At 40.9% G+C, this 26521-nt stretch overlaps 1 pseudogene; it reads left to right on the forward strand.

Annotated features, from left to right (window-relative positions):
• LOC139477435 (uncharacterized) overlaps positions 1-26521 on the forward strand; it is a 53154-nt pseudogene that overhangs the window by 1192 nt on the left and 25441 nt on the right.

Below are 26521 nucleotides of genomic sequence, written 5' to 3' on the forward strand. Positions count from 1 at the left end.
TCTTGTAGCCATCCTCTAAACCCACCTTCTCTGCCCGCCCCCTCTACCCGTCACATCTATCCGCCCCCTCTACCCGTCATATCTATCCACCCCCTCCACCCGTCACATCTATCCGCCCTCTCTACCTGTCACATCTATCCGCCCTCTCTACCTGTCACATCTATCCGCCCTCTCTACCATCACATCTATCTGCCCTCTCTACCCACCCGTCATCTGTCTCAGATCAGCCCTAATATCGTCACTGCATCATTAAACCGAACCTGTATTCAATACCAAAAGGATGCGAAATCAAACCCACTTATAGACTTACTTCTAAGTATAGTAACACAACAGTGTCGTAACGCTTGATTTACATTGTCTCCCAATCTCGAGTATTCCCGAATATTTAAACAGGGTCCAGATCAGACGTACAACGAATGTTTTAGTGTTATATAATGTGGTGATGTCCTGCATAGATACCAATAACCGTTTCCTATACATATGCAAATTTGGAGAGGAGAGATGTTAGAATCAGCAAAAGTCTGGCAAGTTGTGTAGGCATGCTACCCTACATCGATTTAGCGCTGAATTGGAAAACTAAGCTACAGTAAACTACGGTTATAACGAACTCGAAGGGACCACTAATTTTAGTTCGTAATAACCGTAGTTCGTTATGAACATATATACAGCATTTATACATCAAATGGTCGGGACTAAAAATAAGTTAGTTATATCGGTCAGTTCGTTATAAGCGTGTTCGTTATAAACGTAGTTTTATCTACTACCAAAGAGAAGATCTACCATTATAATGAGTAATTGAGCAGATCGCTTCAAATCAAACATTGTCCAAATATCAGAGGTATTCTTACATTATGTACTATGCCCCTTGTTGAAAGTGAATGAAATTTAGTTAAAAAGGTTAGGTCTGCAGCCATAAATATATGTAAACAATGATATTTATGAAAACTATGTATAGAAAGAGTACACTCATGTTTAATGATGGCTAAAAAATGAAACAACAAGAAATTGTTATTCGATGGTGATGTATTAGATACGGGTATCATAGTTGAGTTTTGGACCTCAAGTTTTTAGTGTTTCAGCGACTGTTTTCACCCCAATAACGTTGTGATAACGTTTGTATTTTATGGTTAAATACAGTTTTCAAGTGTATCTTTCTTTTGCCCAGGCAGTTTATTTTGTTCTGCAATTTTAGTAAACATATCGAATTATACTATTATTGACAACACTATTATTGTACCAGAGGAAGCCTCTGTCATTGTTTACAAGTACCTGTATACACAAACAGATTGCATGAGTGAGTGAGTATGGTTTTACGCCGCTTTTGGCACTATTCCAGCAATATCACGGCGGGGGACACCAGAATTGGGCTTCACACATTGTACCCATGTCGGGAATCGAACCCGGATTTTCGGCGTGACGAGCGAACGCTTTAACCACTAAGCTAACCGACCGCCTCAGATTGCATGAAATATCACATAACAAGATATTGTCAGATCCTCGGGAGGAAACTGACGTGAGTTTGACAGTTGAAACAGCCTTTATGCGTCGCATACGATTCATGGCAATTGAGAGTTTGGCTTGTGTTTATGTGCAAGGGTGATACAGCGTGACCTTGATAACGCTATCACGTAACCAATGTGACTGAATGCATATTTCCGGCTTCCCGCGACACATTGCACACATGTCATAAAACCGCAATTTGCTTAGCATAAGCTAAAGCATAAGGAATATTTGAATTAAAAGAAAACGGGTTGTTTTGCTCCAGTAAACGTCATTGACAGTTACTCCATTCACAAAGACAAAATGACGTCGACCAAACAAGGCAACGCCGACGCCTTAGCTGACCTTGACGGCTCCGCGCGCCACGCGACGTTTGGGCCCCAAACAGTGTGTTTTAGGGGTTGATGCTGTCGAGTTTTGATGCTATTTGTAAGCAGCTGACGGTCGGGACAACACATGTTCAGTTAGCGAGACAATTTAAGGAACTTGTGGTTATCGATCTGTGGACGTTGTTTTTACTTTAGGGATGTGGGACGAAGGCGGTGTTTGATACCCAAATAATCAAACAAGTGGGGCTAATCTGATCGACAACACATGCTGGGAATAGAAGATTCTTGAGGGCGGAGAGAATTTTTGAAATGTTGGTGTGGTCTTTTTACAGAGTTTGCAGGTAGAGGATTAGGGATTAAGATAATGGGATTCCGTTGAGGGTAAAACCGACGCAAACAGATTTCTTTCATCTGTGATAATCTGTTGGGATGCTTGCTTCCTAAATCGGCGCCTGAACAAATTATTGATCTGTATTCAGCTTGTCCAGTTATATATATTCCTATGCATACTTACATTGTACTCCCGTCTGTGGTTGCGAACACCGGCCTTGTCAAAGATGAAAATATTCTAGATGTCCTTTTATGTTTACTCACGGACGGTTACATACATTTTCGAGAGACAAGTATTCACACGTGTGGCATTAATGTTACATTTATACATTTATATTAATCAATGCCTTCGTATGCATGCGTAAAATATAGTTCTGACTGTATTTGAGAGTACCAGCTATTTAAATTATGACGAAAATTCTATGTGTAGTTTTGTTCATATTAAGAAAGTAAATCGGGGAAATATATGCGTCCAAGTGATAGTTGTACACACGTGTCTACTTACATTCATATAGTTTCATTTGAAAAACATAGGGTGACTGTCGACAGACAAGTATTTTAATCTGCCGGGGAAAAGAAAGTATACACTTGTTTGATGGTGGCTAAAATGAAAAAAAGAAAAGATATGTTGATTCATTTTTTATGTATGTGGTACTGGTATTATAGTTGTGTTTTGGACTTTAAGCCTGCAGTGTTTCGGTAACTGTTTTATCCAAGTAACTTTTTGATAATGTTTGTAATTTTTTCAAGCCCTGTTTTCAAATTTATTCTCATCACTTGGGGAAACCATAGTGAGTGACGGAGAATTTAATTGGTTACTGAAACATTTTTACATATATGAGTTTGTATGTTTTTCTCTTTGGAACTTATAATGATCTAATTTTGTATACACACAACTGATGTATGGAGAGTTTGTGAGGGATACTATCATCTTCTACTTTCTGGAGTGAGTGAGTGAGTTGGGTTCAACGCCGCGTTTAACAGTATTCCAGTTATATCGCGGCGTGTCAGCTTAATGTGGGAGGAAAGCCCGAAGTGATGAAGGTCTCAGACGTTTATCACTTCGGTGAAACCCACGAGCACGGGTATGGTGCTGACAAACCTAGAAACATAGTCGGGGCGTCTACTTTCTTGAATAGTTGGGGCGGTAGGGTAGCCTAGTGTTCACAGTGTTCACTTGTCACGCAGAGTGGCCGGGTTCGATTCCCGCATTGGTACCCATCGCAGGTGTCCCCCGTTATGATATTGCTGACATATTGCTAAAAGCAGTGTAAAACAACGCTAACTCACGAAATTACAGTGTAATCATAGTGTCATGGAGGCGGACGGAGAATATTTTACTCGAATGAAAAATAGATTTTATATTTACATAATTACGGTATGTTATCACTGATTATGTAATAAAGGGTAATACTTTTTTCCTATTACGACTTGATTAAAATAGGTTAAAAAATTATGGCTACGAATAGTGATAATGAAGAATCAAATTTGACATGTTGTTATAAACCTTACTCGAGACACAGTTCTAACTGTTGCCTCCGGGTATACCTATATGTTGAAAAGAAAATAATTGCATCGCTGGAAGAGAGATATGATGTGTTTTTGTACTATAATTGTTTGGCCTGCCTTTGCATGTGTTTGTGATCGTTAGGGCAGGTACGCTCACTTTGAAGCAACACCTAGTGATAGACATATAGTTATGATACAGACAGAATTGAACAAATGACTCCGCTTCTTATTATGGAAAGGGGGGTGTCACTTGTACTATTATTAAAAAAAATATCGTAAAATGTACATACATGTATTCATTTCAAGTTTTTATATCTTAAATGCCATTCTTTTCTCTGTATAAATATACATAACAAAATAAATCATTATCATGTACGAATTAATAATATAACTTGGATAACGCCGACAGTCACAACATAAAGTTGATAAAATGTATTTTTAACCGGTATATCAAGCGACGAGTTGTAACTGTTCGTGGTCCTATGGCAATGCGACGATAACATTTTGAAACAATAATTGTACAATACCATAAGAGAGACTATCTACGATTGCGAAAGATTTTATAAAGTGAAAATCAAAAACGGATAATTAATACTATTAACTATATCAAGTATTGTTTTTTACTTTTCGTGGGTTTTTTACAAAATGCACATTGATTTGTGAGATATGTTCGTGACGCTCTATCAGACCGTATCTAAATGTAGCTGGTTAAGAGTGCACCTGTAGCCCTGTCGCCTAAGGTGCTACATTTCACTCTACAGAGTGGCGTTCCTTAGGCGTGTCAGGATACTATGATCGTGGGTTTAATTCCTAGATTTGCCCTGATAAAGGTCGTTGGTTCGTCAGTAGCATACCCATGCACATGGGTTTCACTAAAGTTCGTTTTGGGGGGTTAGTCCAGACGCCACTGTTTACAGGCCGCCGTTATTGGGCAGGGCTGTTGCTCAGTTCGGTGTTTGGCAACAAACAAACAATGGAAATTTTAATGGAAATTGTTTGAGTGGTGGATGCTACCGGTAGAACAGGACATGCTCACACTTCTCGCGAACACCAAGTGTCATCACTGATTTTCAGTGATCCATTTATATCAGTTTTATCACTGTTTGGGGGGCACGGGTGGCCCAGTCCTCTAAGGCGCAGCGATTCGCTGTGCAGAGTTGCGTCCCTTGGGCACACTAGAAACCTATGATTGTGTGTTCGAATCCCGGTTCGCCCCAATTATGTTTCTAGGTTTGTCAGCACCATACCCGTGCTCGTGGGTTTCACCGAAGTGGTAAACGTCTGAGACTTGCATCACTTCGGGCTTTCCTTCCATATTAAGCCGACACCCGGGTTTGATTCCCAACATGGGTACAAGGTGTGAAGCCTATTTCTGGTGTCCCTCGCCGTGATATAACTTGAATACTGTTAAAAGCGGCGTTAAACCCAACTCACGCACTCACTCACTCACTCATCGCTGTTTGGCTTGTAACGCCCAATGGAATCTGTTTCGGATGATTATTCTTTGGGATTGAATGTTCTCCTGTATTAATCTGACAAGCTGTGAAATAACTGAAATTTTGACAAGTCTTGAAATATTTGATTGGCATTTTAAGAAGTTGGTAAGTGACAGTAAAGACAGTTAACAGTATAGACGATAGATTTTATTATATAATTCTATAATTCCGAGCCGACCAGTCCTTGTTTTAGCCCCTTAATGCCGAGCGCCAGACAGGGTAACAACAAGTACCATCTTTTAACGTCTTTTGGTATGACGCGGCCGGGGATGGAACCCTGGATCTTCTGCTCTCCGGGAGGGCGCTCTACCACTAGACCACAGAAGCGGTCCTAATAAGGATTAGCAAAACGTTAGGGTTTACATGAGAGGGATTAACAACAAAAAAAGGATAAGGTTGCCTGATAAAGGAAAACAGAAAAAAACCAACTGTATATGTATACCAAAAACAACAAATTTTCAATCTATTATATGGCGGACGTGTCAGGCTGTGATATTTTGTTGAACCTTGCCACATCTTCATTCTGATCACACAAATGCACCTATCAATATACTGTGACAATAATTGTACAAACATAATTATCTGTAGGCCTGTATGTATACCTACCAACAAAGCCACTCTTCATCCCCATTCTTGTGACAATGTATATATATATGTATACAGGATGCCATATGTTTCATTAAGGTGGTGTTGGGGTAGCCTTATGGGTAAAGTGGTCACTCGTCACCCCGAATACCCGGGTTCGATTCCCCACATGGGTACATTGTGTGAAGCCCATTTCTGGTGTTCCCCGCCGTGATATTGCTAGAATATTTCTAAAAGCGGCGAAAACAAAACTCAATGTTTTATATTAACATCATTATTTAACGGTTGCAATAGTTCAAATGTCCCCGGTCTAATATCACCCCAAATATGGAAATAGGTTCGCATCTACTAATAATTGATATAAAATAAGAATAAATTCAAATTCAACCATTCATAAGGAAAGGATGTCAACTTCTTTATTATGAGGAACACAACGTTTCGGACGATATGCTTACTCCTTCATCAGGTGAATGAATGCCATGACTGACTGACTGATATAGAAGATTTAACGTGCGCTTTCCGACTGCAGCGTATGTCGCACACGGGCCTGGCCGGACCATTTAGTGTATTCCGAGAAGGGTGAAAGTGGTGTGTGCAACCCAAGAGGGGGCTTTTAGGGGTTGCTTATATTGATTTTTTTTAATTTTTAAATTTGGAATAAATGCCGAGGTGGGTGGAGGAGGGAACTAAGGGAGCCGGGTGAGGTGGGTGTTTGTATGTTTATTGGATTTTGGATTGGTAGATTAATTAGTTTTTAGATGCGCTTGATTAGGTCTGTTTTGATTAGGAATACGCCTAGGGCCTTGAAGTTTTCTAGTTTATTTTGAGGGTTTAGTATTTCATCTAGAGTAGGAACCTTATTTAGATTGAGGGTGGTTTGTAGTGTGGTTCTGTGTATTTGGTAGTGGGTGCAGTGGATGAGTGCGTGTTCTGTGGTTTCGGGTTGTTTGCAGTGGGGGCAGTTGCCTGTGATGTGTCTTTTAAGTTGTTTTAAGTGGTTATTTAGGTTCGTGTGTCCTGTTTGGAGTTTTGGAATTGATCTGTCAATTTTTTTAGAGGGGTATAGGATTGCCATGAGGCAGAGAGCATATATATGTACAGGTAAGGACAACAAAATTAAAAAGATAACAAAAGGGGGGAAAACAACAAAGGGTAGAAACGAACAAGGGAAGAAAACAGATGATTGGCGCTGATAGGTGATTAGCAATAGACAATGGAAGCCAACACTTTACCGTAATTAGCGCTCATAGTATGGAAGCCAGTACTTAAGTTATCATAGATAAGTAATAGGACACTGGGCGAACGGGAGGCTGGAGTAATTAGCACTGATAGGTGAAAGAATGGACATAGCAAGGGGCAAATTGAAGCCAGCCAGGTAAACTACGGTTATAACGAACACGCTTATAACGAACTGACGGATATAACGAACTACTTTATTGGTCCCGACTATTTGCTGTAGTTATGCTGTATATATGCTTATAACGAACTACGGTTTAAACAAACTAAAATTAGTAGTCCCTTTGAGTTCGTTATAACCGTACTTTACTTTAATTAGCACCGACAAAAGATCAAAGCAATAAGTCCGAAGCACTTACGACATTCATTCACCTGATGAAGGAGTAAGCATATATTCCGAAACGTTGTGTTCCTCATAATAAAGAAGTTGACATCCATATATTCCCTTCCTTATGTGTATCACTTCTAAAACGCCTTTCAAAGACCTGAACCATTCATGCACGGCAATCCACATTGCAGACTTTCAGTGTCCATCTTCCTACGGCTACTACCGTCATCCCACCACCTGCAACCAGTACGTCTGGTGCGTGGACAGTGTGCCCCATCTCCAGGAATGTCTGGGAGATAATCTCTTCAATTACGACATAAAGCGATGCGACGTACCCAGTAAAGTTGGTGGTTGTGATGGTAACCTAAGAAGAAGCCAAAGAAGCAGTTCATTCAAAGGTATTTCCTTCTCTTATCCCAGAAAACTGGAATATTATTTCATTTAAAACTTTTAATTTAAAAACAAATAATTTAAGTTAGCATAATACACATCTCCTGATCGGTATCTCAGACATCCTATCTTTGAAAAATCAATAAATTTGCTCTTTTTTCGGCACAAATTTACAACATTTCAAACAGGGTCATGTGGTTGCATATTTATTTGTTAGCCCATTCTTCGTTGAACCAATTTATTTTTACTCAAAATTACCACAGATTACGTTTTCCAAAGTTTTGCAGGAATGAGTGATGGTTAAATAGACATAATCAAATCTAATAACAAGTGTTACATAAAAAATAAAAACTCGGTATACTTTCTTTTGCCCCTCAAGAAGCACGTTAGTTGTCAGACTACTTCCCCCCACATGGCTTGTCATGACTTCATAAATGTATGGCAATGTTACTATTTTTTGGCACATTTCTTTTAAATTATTGTATTTTTCATTCTCAAATCAGATGTCGTTAGTGTTTGGTCTTGGAGAATGTAACAAATATGATAGCATGTATAGATTCTGAAACCGTTATCAAGCATGTGGTCCACACTGTTATGTATCACATGTCCAACCTGTCACTCACAGATCTAGGAAGCTGCAGATGAACACCAGGGAAGCAGGTTCTTGGGGTGATATTTCATTTTTGTATTCGTACTTTTTCAACTCAAAACCTATCATTTATGTTTTAGCATCCCCACACAGCCTGTCGAGAAATAAACGAAGTGTTGTGAAAGGTAATTCTTTAGTTATGAATATTTCAAGTGCATATTTGTAAAAGAAATTCAGTTCTCCATAGGGGGCACGGGTGGCCCAGTCGCCCAAGGCGCCGCAATTCGCTGTGCATAGTTGCGTCCCTTTAAAACGTCAGGAACCTATGACTGTGGGTTCGAATCCCGGTTCGCCCCGATTATGTTTCTAGGTCTGTCAGCACCGTGCTCTTGGGTTTCACCGAAGTGGTAAACGGCTAAGACTTGCATCACTTCGGGCTTTCCTCCCACATTAAGCTGACACGTCGTGATATAACTGGAATACTGTTAAAAGCGGCGTTAAACCAAACTCACTCACTCTGTTCTCAATATGTTTTTAATCTACGCGGACGGATTAGCCCTGGCTCTGATTGTGATACAAAATATCATATGACTGTGTACACGTCGGTGCTGAATGTTTATATGCATGAGGCGATGTGAATTTGGGCTTAACATCGCGTCCAATATTCGTCCCAATTAGTTTCCATTTTATAAAACAAACACTTACATTTTTTTACAATTCGCGAGGGTGGTGGGTTCTACCGGTAGAGCAGGACATGTTTAACGCGAAAGCCTGGAGTCATCCCTGATTTTCGTGATCAGTTCATATGATTGTCATTACTATTTTGCCTTGTATGCCCAAAGAAATCTGTATCGGAAGACAATCGAAATTGATAATTATTTTGCGTTGACGTTTTATATTTACAGTACGGTAATTGTAGGTTTTGTCAAAGGCCATCTTGTCAAATCCCCTGTGACCTGCGTCACGTTTGCTTTACTACCATATTAAGAAAAAACCGAAATATTGATTACCATTTTCCAAGGCGGTGATAAACCGAAAACATTCAACAAAGCTTACGACATGCAAGTAAAATATCTCGGTGTGTATGTTGTTTAAAGCCGCACTCGGGAATATTACAGTATTGTTACAGTATTCCTAATTTCTAGTTGATCTTTCCTGTGGTCGCTATGGCCAGCAAATCACTATGTTAGTTACCGATATGAACAAAGATTTCAAAATCTGAACCTGTTTTTAGGAGCCTGTATCATCGACGAGAGGTATTGACATACAGTTTGTGTTACTGTGAAACAGTTTCTTTTAGACTTGAATGTGATAAATGCCAATTAGTCAATAAATAGAAATATGTTTATATATTATCCATTTCATACTTATTTATAACTACGGTAAACTACGGTTATAACGAACGCAAAGCTATCATTAATATTAGTTCGTTATGACCGTTGTTCGTTTTAAGCATATATACAGGCCGGGGCTAAAAAAACAGTTCATTATATTCGTCAGTTGATTATAAGCGTCTAATATGACCCTAAATAGTGGAAATAATTTCGTATCATAAAATAATTGGGGCAGTCGGGTAGCCTTGTGGTTAAAGCGTTCGCTCGTCACGCTGAAGACCCGGGTTCGATTCTCGACATGGGTACAATGTGTGAAGCCCATTTCTGGTGTCCCCTGTCGTGATATTGCTGGAATATTGCTAATTGCGGCGTAAAACCATCCTCACTCACTCTGATAATAATTCATATAAAATAATAATAAATTCCGATTCAACCATTCATGTACGGCAATCCACGTTGCAGACTTTCAGTGCCCATCTTCCTACGGCTACTACCGTCATCCCACCACCTGCAACCAGTATGTCCGGTGCGTGGACAGTGTGCCCCATCTCCAGGAATGTCTGGAAGATAAACTTTTCAATTACGACATAAAGCGATGCGACGTACCCAGTAAAGTTGATGGTTGCGATGGTAACCTAAGAAGAAGCCAAAGAAGCAGTTCATTCCAAGGTATTTCATTCTCTTATCCCAGAAAACTGGAATATTATTTCATTTAAAACTTTTAATTTAAAAACAAATAATTTAAGTTAGCATAATACACATCTGCTGATGGGTATCTCAGACATCCTATCTTTGAAAAATCAATAAATTGGCTCTTTTTTTCGGCACAAATTTACAACATTTCAAACAGGGTCATGTGGTTGCATATTTATTTGTTAGCCCATTCTTCGTTGAACCAATTTATTTTTACTCAAAATAACCACAGATTACGTTTTCCAAAGTGTTGCAGGAATGAGTGATGGTTAAATAGACATAATCAAATCTAACAACAAGTGTTACATAAAAAATAAAAACTCGGTATACTTTCTTTTGCCCCTCAAGAAGCACGTTAGTTGTCAGACTACTTACCCCCACATGGCTTGTCATGACTTCATAAATGTATGGCAATGTTTCTATTTTTTGCTCATTATTTTTAAATTATTGTATTTTTTATTCTCAAATCAGATGCCGTTAGTGTTTGGTCTTGGAGAATGTAACAAATATGATAGCATGTATGATACATTGACGATGTCGTAACGACGTAGATTCTGAAACCGTTATCAAGCAAGTGGTCCCTACTGTTATGTATCACATATCCAACCTGTCACTCACAGATCTAGGAAGCTGCAGATGAACACCAGGGAAGCAGGTTCTTGGGGTGATATTTCATTTTTGTGTTTGTACTTTTTCAACTCAAAACCTATCATTTATGTTTTAGCATCCCCACACAGCCTGTCGAGAAATACACGAAGTGTTGTGAAAGGTAATTCTTTAGTTATGAATATTTCAAGTGCATATTTGTAAAAAAAAATCAGTTCTCCATAGGGGTCACGGGTGGCCCAGTCGCCCAAGGCGCCGCAATTCGCTGTGCAGAGTTGCGTCCCTTTGACACGTCAGGAACCTATGACTATGGGTTCGAATCCCGGTTTGCCCCGATTATGTTTCTAGGTTTGTCAGGGCCACACCCGTGCTCGTGGGTTTCCCTGAAGTGGTAAACGTCTAACGTCTGAGACCTGAAACGTTATATTCGTCAGTTGATTATAAGCGTCTAATATGACCCCAAATAGTGGAAATAATTTCGTATCTTAAGATAATTGGGGCGGTCGGGTAGCCTTGTGGTTAAAGCGTTCGCTCGTCACGCCGAAGACCCGGGTTCGATTCCCGACATGGGTACAATGTGTGAAGCCCATTTCTGGTGTCCCCCGTCGTGATATTGCTGGAATATTGCTAATAGCGGCGTAAAACCATACTCACTCACTCAATCACTCACTCTGATAATCATTCATATAAAATAATCATAAATTCCGATTCAACCATTCATGTACGGCAATCCACGTTGCAGACTTTCAGTGCCCATCTTCCTACGGCTACTACCGTCATCCCACCACCTGCAACCAGTACGTCCGGTGCGTGGACAGTGTGCCCCATCTCCAGGAATGTCTGGAAGATAAGCTCTTCAATTACGACATAAAGCGATGCGACGTACCCAGTAAAGTTGGTGGTTGTGATGGTAACCGAAGAACAAGCCCAGAAAGCAGTTCATTCAAAGGTATTTCCTTCTCTTATCCCAGAAACTGCCTTACCCTATAGAGTTACTTAGATAATTGTTATTTGTTGTACTACAGGTTTTGGTGCTTTTAGCGGATTGTGTTCTAATTGTCTTAAATGAGTAACTTATAGTAAACTACGGTTATAACGAATACGCTTATAACGAACTGACGGATATAACGAACTACTTTTTTGGTCCCGACTATTTGCTGTAGTTATGCTGTATATATGCTTATAACGAACTACGGTTAAAACGAACTAAAATTAGTAGTCCCTTTGAGTTCGTTATAACCGTACTTTACTGTATATGGCTCGGGGGTATGGAAATTCGTATCAACAAGAGGACATAATCAACGCAAATTATCTATACTACTCAAAATAAGTTAAAACACCCGGTTCTTTCATATTACTATCTAGGCCAGGACTAAAAAACAGTTCGTTATATCCGTCAGTTTAATATAAGCGTGTTCGTTGTAAACGTATTTATTTGTATGGAACGTAATTTTATTACTTTTGTTTGAAATTGTATGAGACCTGTATCAGTTCCTTGTTTATTAGGGTATGGGTATGGGTGTGTGTGACTGTTAAAATGTTTTCAGAAATCATCAGTGGTTTCCTTGGCATAACCCACTAATGTCTTTTGTAGCTTCACCCGCAGTGTCAAGAAAGAAGCGCAGCATCGTCCGTGGTACGTTTTTTTATGATATCCTTCTTTGTTAGTTCATACATTGAACAGACAAGTTCCGACTCTCTCTGTTATAGTGTATGACACATGCACTGCACGCGCGGGCGAATAGTACTAGAACCCCATCTGACGACTTTATTTTACCATTTTGTACATTGCATGAATAAACATTAGGCGAGATATAATTACTTTTATTCAACACACATATATACATGTCCTGCTCATTCCTTCCTGTAATGACTCACTGGATTGTCTGGTCCAGACTTGAGGCATGTCAGCGTGTCCCAGTCGCGTGGATCGATGCTCATGATGTCAATCACTGGATTGCCTGGTCCAGACTTGATGCATGTCATCGTGTCCCAGACGCATGGATCGATGCTCATGATGTCAATCACTGGATTGCTTGGTCCAGACTTGATGCATGTCATCGTGTCCCAGTCGCGTGGATCGATGCTCATGATGTCAATCACTGGATTGTCTGGTCCAAACTCGTATATTCACAGACCGCCGTCATATAGATGGAATATTACTGAGCGCGGCGTTAAACAACAAACAATCCTTAAAATCCAGCCCCAAAAACAACAGGACTGTAAAGATATTACACCTCAAGAAACTCCTCATGGTATAAAGAGATTGGTGGCTACCATTCACAACTTTTGAGGTACAAGTGAGCATACTCTTTCTTCCAAGATTACAAAAAGCATCATTAGGCGCTTTCTCAAAAGTTGATTTATCAAGATTACAGCATTCAAAGCCTCGGTAAATCCGTGACATACATGAGGGATGTCCGATCAGTTCCCGATTTTGACTTGTACTATATGTTCCCGTGTTTTAGATAAACAGTTCGCTTGCCTTTGCATGTGTTTGTGACAGGATAGGCTCACATCTTCGCGAACACATGTTATCACCACTATTTGATAGCGATTCATAAACATATGCTCATAATATACACTAAACTACGGTTATAACGAACTCAAAGGGACCACTAATTTTAGTTCGTTGTAGCCGTAGTTCGTTATATGCATATATACAGCATAACTACAGCAAATAGTCGGGACAATAAAGTAAGTTCGTTATATCCGTCAGTTCGTTATAAGCGTGTTCGTTATAAACGTAGTTTACTGTAGTCGGAATCGTACAATGGACTCTGCTTGACACTGATTTCTTATGATTATGGAAACGGTTTGTAGCATTAATCAAACAAACACTTATGAAAAGTAGGACAAAAAGGTCTTTATGCAAGCATCATACTTAAATATCACCATCTGGCATACAAAACCTGCCATGATCATATATGACTACAGGTTACCAGTGTCCCAACTCCTATGGATATTTCCGTCACCCAACGAGCTGTCGCCAGTACATCTGGTGTGTTGATGGCATTCCCAACCTGATGGAATGCAACGGCGGAAGCGTGTTCGACATCACCATCAAGAGATGCAACTTCCCCTCCCAAGTGGAAGGATGCAGTGGAGGAGACAGGAGGAGCGAGCCAGAGAGAACCCCCTTTTCCCATGTGGGGGTCCATCCAGCAGGCATGGGTATGGCTTGCCGCATGTTGCTTGTACATCCCGTAAATCTGGACGATACCCGTACCGATAAAACGTCAAGGTCTTATAGAGTTAAGTGAGTGAGTGAGTGAGTGAGTATGGTTTTACGCCGCTTTTAGCAATATTCCAGCAATATCACGGCGGGGGACACCAGAAATGGGCTTCACACATTGTACCCATGTCGGGAATCGAACCCGGGTCTTCGGCGTGACGAGCGAACGCTTTAACCACTAGGCTACCCGACCGCCCCTTACAGAGTTAAGAAATGAGCAAACCTTTGTGAAGCCTTTATCTGTTCACATGTGTTCATATGAATTACCGTGAAGATTCGGGGTAGAATAGGTCTTCAGCAACCCATGCTTGCCATAAAAGGCGGCTATGCTTGTCGTAAGAGGCGACTGACGGGATCAGGTGCTCAGGCTTGCTGACTTGGTTGATGCACGCCATCGTATCCCAATTGCGTGGACACCAATCACTGGATTGTCTGGTCCAGACTCGATTATTTACAGACTACCGTCATATAGCTGTAACATTGCTGAGTGCGGCGTTAAACACCAAACCAAATCATATAAATGAGGCATGATATGGTAACCTAAAGCGTCCGACGAAGGCCCGGGTTGGGATACAATGTGTGAAGCCTATCTTGTGTCACCTGTCGTGCTATTGCTGGAATATTGCTAAAAGCGGCGTAAAACCTTGATCACTCATATGAATGAGAAGTCGGTTTGTTACTTTCATAATTTCGCCAAATGTTGCGGTAAGGCTAAAATATGTCAAAATGGTTCATACATGAAGTTAATCTATCAACATGAGTAAGTCTTTGATCCAAGCTTGCTCGTAGTTTGTTAAAGGTTTACTTTTCAGTCAGTTTACCATACATATATACTGGATCATTCAGACGTCACAACTTTGAAAGTTTAAGAGAGAATAAAGTTCATTTGTTCATTTGAACAACGTATTTTTAACGATAAAAATTACAGAGCGCCAGAAATAGAATTTATCATGTCTCTTCCTTTCTTGATAAACACATTACGTAAATCGATCATGGGTATGTAGAAATGTCAATTTGTGAAACGATAGGCGTCCCAGTAATAACAGTACGAAAGGCGGTGTTCCTGGACTAGAGGGTCCAGGGTGTCTGAATTACCGGGGTGTACGTTGTCATGAGGCTTCTTTAATCAGGAGCACGCCTGGTCAGAGCTTTGCCTACAATGCCATTGCTTTTATCCAGACAGCAGGATAAAATCCCATTGATAAAAAAACTACAAAACCATTCCCAAAAGCATAAGAAATATATGCTGAAGCCAGGGTCCGTTTTACGATTCCGACTGTATATATCATGAGCATGTGTTTATGAATCACTGTCAAATATACTACAGCCACCACAGCAACATATGTAGCAGGTTACCGTTATGTTCAGAATTAATTATGGATTTCTAAAAACTACGGTTATAACGAACACGCTTATAACGAACTGACGGATATAACGAACTACTTTTTTGGTCCCGACTCTTTGCTGTAGTTACGCTGTATATGTGCTTATAACGAACTACGTGTAAAACGAACTAAAATTAGTAGTCCCCTTGAGTTCGTTATAACCGTACTTTACTGTATGTTATTCGTTATGCCATGAAACCATTATTTATGTGATTGTCCATCAGTGCCACGAAACGTCATTTTTGTATAAGTGAATTATTAAAGTACTCGACTTTGTCTTTCACACTGAACACGAATGCAATAACGGTTGATGTAATGCGCTCCGCTCTAAGCGATCCAATGCTATCGCTAGGCTTGGGCCACAAAACATGAGAATATGCGTCCATGGGCTTTCGGCTATGCATACACGGCTGCAAAATAGAAATAACCCATTGTACATAAACCCCTTGGCTGGTATGTTGTAGAAGTAGAGGAACCCGAGTACACGTGTGAGGGCGAGGAGGACGGCCTGTGGGGGCACCCCAAAAACTGCTCCATCTACTTCCATTGTAACCGGGGCAAGGGGACGCGGTTTAGCTGTAGTCCTGGCACGTTCTTCAACCCCTCCACGTTAGTGTGCTCCTGGCCAGGGGAGGTTCATGACTGTAGCGAAGACGGAACCGTCAAGGATTTCTATCTTAGAAAACGAAGGAGCGCTTACCTGAAGTCGACATATACGAAAGGTGCGATTGGTGCGCTTGTTAAACAATTCTGGTTAGCCGCCGAAACTGTTGATTCAAAACAATTTCAGAGTTAAAAGAAGGGTGTGAGTGAGTTTGGTTTTACGCCGCTTTTAGCAATATTCCAGCAATATTCCAGCAATATCATGGCTGTTGAGACCAGAAATATCGGGAATCGAACCCGGATCTTCGGCGTGACGACCTAACGCTTTAACCACTAGGCTACCCGACCGTCCCAAATGAAGGACGTATTTACCTTGTAATGAAAATCACTAATTACTAAGACGATGTCGATCTCCGTTTTACACAAGGGACACATTTCAATGGGAAAGGCAATGGGTCAGAATTTTGTTGCCACTAGAAAGGGCACGCAACTCCGTACAGCAAATTGCGGTATCGTATACCACTGGGCCGTCGATAGCTCCCGGCAGTATAGGAACATAGACGGTGGTATAGTGAGTTTGGTCCAATAACCAGAGGATCATGCACAGCCATAGATAGGGGGCACGGGTGGCCCAGTCGTCTAAGGCGCCGCGATTCGCTATGCAGAGTTGCGTCCCTTGGGCATGCCAGGAACCTATGATTGTGGTTTCGAATCCCGATTATGTTTCTAGGTTTGTCAGGGCCACACCCATGCTCGTGGGTTTCACCGAAGTGGTAAATGTCTGAGACCTGCATCACTTCGGGCATTCCTCCCACATTAAGCTGACACGCCTTGATAAAACTGAATAAAGTTAAAAGCGGCGTTAAACACAACCCACTCAGTCACTCACAGCCATAGATAGGTTTTCTCGGAAGACATCATATTATAGAAGTTTGTTTTTTATCCCAGATAATGAACGATCAGCACGCTCCACCCCAATCCTGGATGATGAGCCCTACTTCTGCCCAGAGAAGGATGGTTATTACCGACACGAGAGGAACTGTTCAGTGTACTACAGATGCACCAACAACAAGCCCACCAGGTTCGAGTGTAACCCAGGCACGTTCTACAACCCGGCCATGTTCGGGTGCTCATGGCCTTTCCAGGTGATCGACTGTGACAGCGAGGGCAAGTTGATGCCACACAGGAAAAGAAGGAGCGTTTTCCCCGAAGAGATAAGAGGTGAGTAGATCGTGGACTGACTTCAGGCCTAAGGGGACATTCATAACTTAAGCGTTAAAGCGTTCGCTCGTCATGCCAAAGACCCGGGTTTGATTCCCAACATGGGTACAATGTGTGAAGCCCATTTCTGGTGTCCTTCGCCGTGATGTTGCTTGAATATTGAAAACGGCGTAAAACCATACTCACTCACTCACTCACTGACATTTGGGCCGAAGGGTAGCTTAGTGGTTAAAGCGTCGGCTCGGCATGCCGAAGACCCGGGTTCGATTCCCCAAAGGGGTACAATGTTTGAAGCCCATTTCTTGTGTCCCATTGCTGGAATATTGCTAAAAACGGTGTAAAACCATACTCACTCACTCACTCACTCAACTTTCTCACTACCGTAAATGGTACCCTTATGGGTTGTTTCCACTCCCAATACAACCAACATTGAACAACTCTCATGTTTATGCATGTCCACATTGCAGACAATCACCGGTCTCATGGAAAGGATTCTGAACTCCCCTTCTTCATCCCAGAAGAAACGTACCCCTGTCCTATCATGGATGGCTATTACCCTCACAAGAAGAACTGCTCCGTGTACTTCCGTTGCACCCAGGGTAAATCCACCCGATTCGCATGCAACCCGGGAACGTTCTACAACCCCAGTATATTCGGGTGTTCCTGGCCGGATCAGGTGCGGGACTGCGACAGCGAAGGCAACAGAAGGCCACTGGTCAAGCGGAGGAGGAGAAGTATTTTCTCTGCACCTGGACAGAAGGATGGTGAGCAACCTTATGTTAGGCCGTGAACATCCGGGGTAGAATAGGTCTTCAGCAACCCATGCTTGCCGTAAGAGGCGACTATGCTTGTAAGAGGCGACTAACGGGATTGGGTGGTCAGGCTCGCATGGTTGATGCATGTCATCGTTTCCCAATTGCGTGGATCGGTGCTCATGATGTCAATCACTGGATTGTCTGGTCAGTACTCAGTTATTTACAGACCACCGTCACATAGCTGGAATATTGCTGAGTGCGGCGTTAAACAACAAACAAATGTTTAACTTCGCCCCGATTATGTTCCTAGGTTTGTCAGCACCATACCCGTTCTCGTGGGTTTCCCCGAAGTGGTAAACGTCTGAGGCCTGAATCACTTCAGGCTTTGCTCCCACAATAAGCTGACACGCCGTGATATAACTGTCATAATGTTAAAAGTTAAAATGTTAAACCCAACTCACTCACTGAGAAAGAGTGTCGGATGTTTAGTCCTTAAGGTCAGTTAAACTCGACATGCACTCGCCATTTATCACTAGGGTACTCTGTAGATGCTTATAGTGCATATGACCAGCCTATAGTCGACGGTGGACTTGTTCTCAAGGTCATATTGACAGGGATTTGACAAGGTCAATGTCAACTGTGTAGGCACGCTCTGTATCTATCATCAGTTCAGTACGCGCCTGTCAGACGCACTCGGCCATCTTTGTTCAGTCAAATATGTTTATTCAACAAATATTTGAAACTTCCCAACTGTAAACATACGTAATTGGATCTATACGTGTTGTGTTTGGGAACGTTAATGGAGCTTGATTGTTAATATGGGTCAGTCTCCAGTGACTATTACTGGCCAATCGTCAACAAGTTTTGTTGATGTAAGACCTAGGATAATATTTGATAATTACTTGACCACATCGTCCCCTCAAGCCAAAATACACTGGTCATCACAACGACAAACCAAGTCTAAATAAATTGTTTATCAGGAAATATTGACAAAACTATCAGAGCTGTTTCCCATTTTATGCTCTATTTAAGTATCCCAATGGGCATTTATTGATATGACAAATTCAATGTTACAGATATGAATACTAATAAATACACTTATTGATATCACAAAATCTTATAAATAATGATGTATGTTTAGATATAAATATATTGAAATCGAAATCATTCCGCAGTAAATAATTAATATTGCTTTAATATTGCTTTAATATTGCAAAAAGCGGCGTAAAACCATACTCACTCTCTCAGTAAATAAGTTACAGGTCAAAAAGATTGTCTGCCACACCTATCGTGTATATTCGTTTACGAGTGTGTTGGAATTCTCAATGAAGATTCCAAGAGCTTTTTCCATGTAATTATAAATATTCTTTTATACAAATAGTTATTTCATGATATAAAATCGTATTTGTGATATCAATCATATCTGTAAAAATATTGATATCATAAATCAGGGACTAAGTAGAAAACCGGTGCACATCCATAACACGGTCACATTGGGCCGCACAAAGTAATTATACCTATTTTTTAAACATATACAGTAAACTACGTTTATAACGAACACGCTTATAACGAACTGACGGATATAACGAACTTTTTTGTCCCGACTATTTGCTGTTGTTATGCTGTATAGAAGCATATAACAAACTACGGCTACAACGAACTAAAATTAGTGGTCCCTTTGAGTTCGTTATAACCGTACTTTACTGTATTTACGAATGCAGTGAAGAGTAAAGTACGGCCAAACGTATCTTTCAGTTCATCATTGATGTCTATGATTGTCATCATAACGCGTTGTGATTAGTATATTTTTTTATTTGAATGATTGGTTTAAAATATGACTCTTTTCATGTAACAAGTGTTTTTGTTCTAAACGCAATGAAGATGCTCGTGATGTCAATCATTTAATTTTCTGGTCCAAACTTGCTTATTAATAGACCGCGCAGCCAAAATAGTCTGCAAACAAACAAACATAGCGGAGCATCGTTAACTCCAACTATTATCGCACTATATCGTTTAAGACGAATTATATCATGGTTGAACTTGAGTCCATATATGCACTCTTGTCTTATATGGGCACTTTTCTCGTCTCAAACTGCAAAAGTTATTTAATTGCATATATACAGTAAACTACGGTTATAACGAACAAGCTTATAACGAACTGTCGGATATAACGAATATAACGACCCATGCTTGCCGTAAAAGGCGACTATGATTGTCGTAAGAGGCGACTAACGGGTGGTCAGGCTCGCTGACTTGGTTGATGCATGTCATCGTATCCCAATTGCGTGGATCGATGCTCATCAGTCAAGTCCATCATATATTGCTCTATATCGACAGCACCCATCAAAGGGTACCGATGCCCCTTCATGGACGGGTATTACCGCCACCCCAACGACTGCACCTCCTACTACTGGTGTGTGGGCCGGAAGCCCACCAAGTACAGCTGTGCCAATGGAACTTTCTTCAACCCCAAGATGAAGCTGTGCACCTGGCCTTCTCAAGTGACCGACTGTGACCTGGACGGTTCCCGGATTTCCCATAGCCCATACCAGTCCAGTGAGTACATGTTCAAATGTTATTTGCGTGGATCGATGCTCATGATATCAGTCACTGGATTGTCTGGCCCAGACTCGATTATTTACAGACCGCCGTCATGTAGATGGAATACTGCGGCGTTAAACAACAAACAAACAAAATCACTGGACCATTCTGGTCGCACCACATGGGCTACTCACATTAAGAATATTTTGTTTAAATTAGGTTTTGGATATGTATGGTTAACACAAGATGTTGGCAATGTGAAGATATTTATTCATCTTTTTAAGCAAAGATTATTTGATAACCTCCAACAATCATGGTGTAGTTCTATCAATAGTTTATCTGATACCTTTTATTATAAACATTTTAAATCCCAGTTAAATGTCGAAAAATATCTTACACTCCCCATACCAGTACATCTGAGAATATGTATGACTCGTTTCAGATGTAGCAAGTTTAAACTTGAAATTGACTTGGTGAGATACACAAATGCCCCATACACTGAACGAGTATGTAAATATTGTATAGAAAATGGTATATCTTTTATTGAAGATGAATTTCATGTTTTACTTGTATGTTAGCGTTATTCAGCCCTAAGAAATATGTATCTTAAACAGTATATCAAGTTTCAAACTGTAACATCTTTTACTGAAATTATTTCATCAGAAAACTTTGATGTTGTATATAACACATGTTTATATCTATATAAAGTCCAACGGCTAACTTAAATCGACTACTTCCTTGGCATGCGTAGTTCATGCTATCAACCATTGTCTGTATTATGGGCCTCTGGCGTTCTTACTGAATAAACTGTCTGTCTGTCTGTTCAATTACCGGAGGTGGTGAATGAATGTTCTTTAACGCCGCCGTCAGCACTGTTCCGCTGCATTGTGGCGCCCTGACAACTGTGACTACTGATAGCACCAGTGATCGCATCCATGGAGGCCGAGGACATGCAATCAGACAGGTCGTATCACCAGAGTTTGACCATCAGGTCTTTTTGTCGGCTCTAACATTATGGGAAATTGGAGGCCTGTTCTGCCCGGAAATCTTATTTGGGGTTGTGAAACGATGAAGATTTCAATATTTTCATGACAAAGCTGAAGACAAGGTTATTCATTTCACGAATACATAAAACGTCAATGCCAGAGAATAACCAGTCTCGATTATCCGACGAAACGGCAAAGGCAAAACTGCAGTGCAAAAATTATATGAATGGTTCACTGTTCGTGTTGCACTGATCACTTAACAGTGATAATTGTTCACTGTTCATGATCAAATATCAATCTTCATTTTTCTTTTTGCAATCGAATCAGGTAACATTACCACTACTTGTGGAAATAACATTACAAGCAGTTCATTGTAATCATTCTATGTCAGTGGCTAGAGCAAACCAAGCTGCAGACACAAACATTATAAGGCCAATGGCTAACAACTCGACGTCTATATGTACCAGGACATTCAGGAGATAAACATACTGTGTTTTCAATGTAGAGCTAGGTAACCTGTGCATTTAACCGCGCTCAATTGAATTTGGAACCGAAAGCAAAGCACTGAAAAGATATGACGTCACACTCGTATAGGAAAACACCAAATTCCTAGCTCTCTGTTGTCCCCAAAACTAAAAATCCATTCTCTATGTAGATTTCTATGTGTTTTCTGCACGCAATGTGTCGCTACACATCCTTTGAAGACAATAGTAACCACAACTTTGCATTTTGTACTCTATAATATAATTATTTAAGTATGCCTAAAGTACTTAAGTACTATTCTATGGATATTATCTTCCGCGGTGATGTTTAAATCAGAGGGGGTTTATTGTGATTTAACAATCTCTGACTGACCAATCAGAATCGAGTAATTTCCAAATTCATTGTAGAATTATTATTATCAACTGTCTCCATCTGCCTTGCAGGAGTAAAGGAATTCACATGTCCCCGTGAAGACGGCTATTACAGACATCCAACTGACTGCGCCTCCTACTTCCGGTGCAATGAGAGGAAGTTGACCGCTTACAAGTGCACCCCGGGAACTCTGTTTGATGCCAAAAACAGCGTATGTGCCTGGCCATCTCAGGTCCACGATTGTACGGAGACTGGAGAAGTGATCGCCAGCTCCTTCATCAACACGCCCCAGAGACAAGCCAACGTGGACAGAAAGACGGACAAGAACTCTACCGCAACAACCACAGCTACAGATAGCCCCACAAATAAAACAAAAGAAGAGACGACATTCCAGACACTGCCTACCAAAACCACACCTGCACCTGCTACGACTACTTCGACGACAGGAAAGGCCAGAAGCACCACAGCTAAGACAACGAAGAATGTTACAAGCCGGGTTAAAACCAAGGCTACCAGCAGAGTTACAAACAGGGCCACCAGCAGGGTCACAAGCAAGGCTGAGACGTCAGGAACTACATCTACAACGGAGGCTACGACTGTCACCCAGAATGCATCTACATCAACCACAACGGCTCCTTCGACTTCAACAACATCTGCTCCAACAACAAAGACGCCGAAGGTTACACAGCGACATTCTGCCAATGATGGTTTCGGTCACGTCATCAACACTGATAGTAAAGGCAGTGATACATACAAATTTGGAAGTAAGTTTTATGTTTCTATTCAGTGGAATAACAACGATTTGTTTTGTGCGTCTTCCATCAACCGCTGTAATTTATCTCCATTCTATTATGGAACCACCTCCGTGGTCTAGTGGTAGAGCATCCGTCTGGAAAGCGGAAGGTCCGGGGTTCGATCCCCGGCCGCGTCATACCAAAATACGTTAAAAGATGGTAGTTGTTGTTACCCTGTCTGGTGCTCGGCATAAAGGCTAAAACAAGGACTGGTCGGCTCGGAGTCAGTATACTGTGTCTGAGTGGGGTATTCATGTTAAACTGCGGCATGGTATCTCAGTGAGCAAGCACTATAAATCGGCATTAGTACGGACTAGTACAAGCAGCCACACACACACACACACGTACATGCACGCCGCTATATAAGTGCGATAATCTTGGACGCGAAGTTAAACCCAATTTCACCTCACCATTCTGTTACGATAAATGCCCCGCACCAAACTGCGTTTCGGAAGGGACGACTCTCCTATCTCTAACTTAGCACAGGATTTCTGTCGCCCATGAGAGTAATTTCATTGGTCGGTTATTTATAGAAACATATGGAGAAACAGTACTATGTATAGAAACAAACGTAGATATAATACACTGCTTAATCGAGAATGTGTCTTGTGGTACGCTGGTTCCAGAACACTGTAAAAGTTTAACAAACCGAACTTCAAATACTCATCTTTACACCTTTTCTGGTGTCCCCCGACGTAATATTGCTGGAATATTTCTAAAACTAGAGTTGCGTCCCTTGGGAACGCCAGAAATCTATGATTGTGGGTTCGAAACCCGGTTCGCTCCGATTATGTTTCAAGGTTTGTCAGCAGCTTCCCCGTGCTCGTGGGTTTCACCAAAGTGAAGACCTGCATCACTTCGGGCTTTCCTCTCACATTAAGCTGACAGGCCGTGATATAACTGGAATAATGTTAAAAGCGGCGTTAAACCCAACTCACTCACTCACTCACTCATTTACTTTAACGAGCAATGATAATAAGGTGCCTATTTTATAGCATCAACATTTCTGTATTTCAGCGAGTGTCCAGTCGCCATTTGTCTGCCCCGACAGTGAAGGCTACTTCTCCGACATGGACGACTGCGCGTCGTACTACCACTGTGAGCACGGCGTTCCCTACAAGAAGGAGTGTGGCGTGGGGGACTTCTACTCGCCCCTCAGCCAGACGTGTATCCCCGGCCACCTCGTCCCCGACTGCAACTACGACGACGACACACCAGAAGACACGACCTATCCTGAGTGGACCAAGGACTATTACAAAAGCTGTGAGTATTTATCGTTGATCTAAGTTGACAAATTGTGTTGGCGTATGTAGAAGTAGAAAAGTTTGTTTGTTGCTGAACGCCGCACTAAATAAGTAAATAATCGCGTCTGGTCCAGACAATCCAGTGATTGAGATCATGAGCATCGATCTACGCAATTGGGATACTAAGTCAGCGAGTCTGACCACCCGATCATGTTAGTCGCCTCTTAAGCATAATCGCCTTTTACCTTTTGCGGCAATCATGGGTTGCTGAAGACCTATACTACCCCGGATCTTCACAGGTCTGGTATAAAAGTAAATATCGTCGTGCACACTGTGTAAATCCGCGGATGTTTACACAGGTTTTATTCCCCCATAATAACCAAAACATATTGAAGTCAAATCTTAAATAATTAAGTAATAATAACTTCACATACTGTTTATTTTAATATTTATTCATTAACACTAAACACTGAAGACAGCAGTACGAAATTAGTGACATCGTTCAATGCAAGTCCCGCCAACTCTTTATTAGCCAATAAGGAAGCAGTAGACAGGTAGTAGGCGTGGCTTAATTATTTTTCGGTTTATGGGAACATAAACCACAAAACCTGGTCATCCAATCAAATATTCTGTTATCATTCCCAACGTAATCGTAATATCGCAAAATGTCATAACTTACATTGTATGTAAAACGTGTTAATTCTGATTATCCGATTTAAATGAAATACTGTTCCAATTCAAGACACCAGCGACTTTGAATGCCCCGACCTTCATGGCTACTTCGCCGACGACGTCGACTGCACAGGCTACTACGAATGCATCAATGGTAATGCCTATCACAGGAAATGTAACGCCGGCACCTACTTTGACGAAAAGAAGGAGAAGTGCACGTGGGACCAGGTCAGCGAGAACTGTCCATCAGCGGTCAAGGAGGACGCGGTCAAGGAGACACTGGGCAGTGAGTAGACACAACACTCACTATTAATAGAGGGCTAACTGAACATTTAAAAAAAAAATGAAACCCATTGCCTATTTCTTAATCAAATGGACTATGTGTTCGCAAAGATTGTTAAACTCACTCATGTTAGGTACAAGGTAGGATATGAGACCATTCTGGCTACATTTTTTTTCGATCTGACAAATCAAATGTTATGTAAGTAGCGAGTGGTCGCAAACTATTTGTCTTACTTCATCACACCAACTTCTAAATGCCACTTAAAGAAGGCAAACTAGTTATCAAGCCATTTCAACGTGGGTAAGACTGTCTTGTAGGAAAAGAATATTCAGACTTTTGGAAAAAAGAGTTGGGGGAAGTTTTTAAGTCTTTAAGTATTTTTTTAAGATGACCTTGTTCGTATTGTGATAAGTCTAAAACTTGCAAGTGATGAGAAAAATTAAGACTATGTGAATGTTCACGATATTATTTTAAACTAATAATATTTCTGACATTAGAGCAATAGGTTCCAGTGGGTCATATGGCCCTTATCATGTTTCGTGCTTTGTTTCATCCTGATATCGTTGTACAGTGTAGTGTATAGCATTTATTTATTGGTGTATGTTTGCCTAACAAATCATAAATACAAATAGTACTGGGAAAGGACATGCATATTTGACAACAGGTTCCCGATAGATCTGATACAAAAAGATTTCGATTTGTTTTCACCCCATTCCCTTAACATAATAAAATGCCGGGCAAAATATTTTTTTAAGTATACACCATGTTGGATGGTGGCTAAAAATGAAACAAACAAGAAATGTTTTTTCGATATATTTTTTGACATATTTGACACGGGTGTCATAATTGTGTTTGGACCTTCAGTTTTCGGTGTTTCGTAGACCGTTTTCAGCTTGGTAACGTTTTGATAACGTTAGAAACCTTATTTCAAATCCAATGTTAAATTGCATACTTTCTTTTGCCCGTCAGTGTATTAAATGATTGTAGAATTCCAAGTTTGCAAGTGGAATCGGAATCTGAGT

Source organism: Haliotis cracherodii, unplaced genomic scaffold (genome assembly GCF_022045235.1).
Source record: "Haliotis cracherodii isolate W230 unplaced genomic scaffold, xgHalCrac1.p SCAF_33, whole genome shotgun sequence".
Lineage (NCBI taxonomy): Eukaryota > Metazoa > Mollusca > Gastropoda > Lepetellida > Haliotidae > Haliotis > Haliotis cracherodii.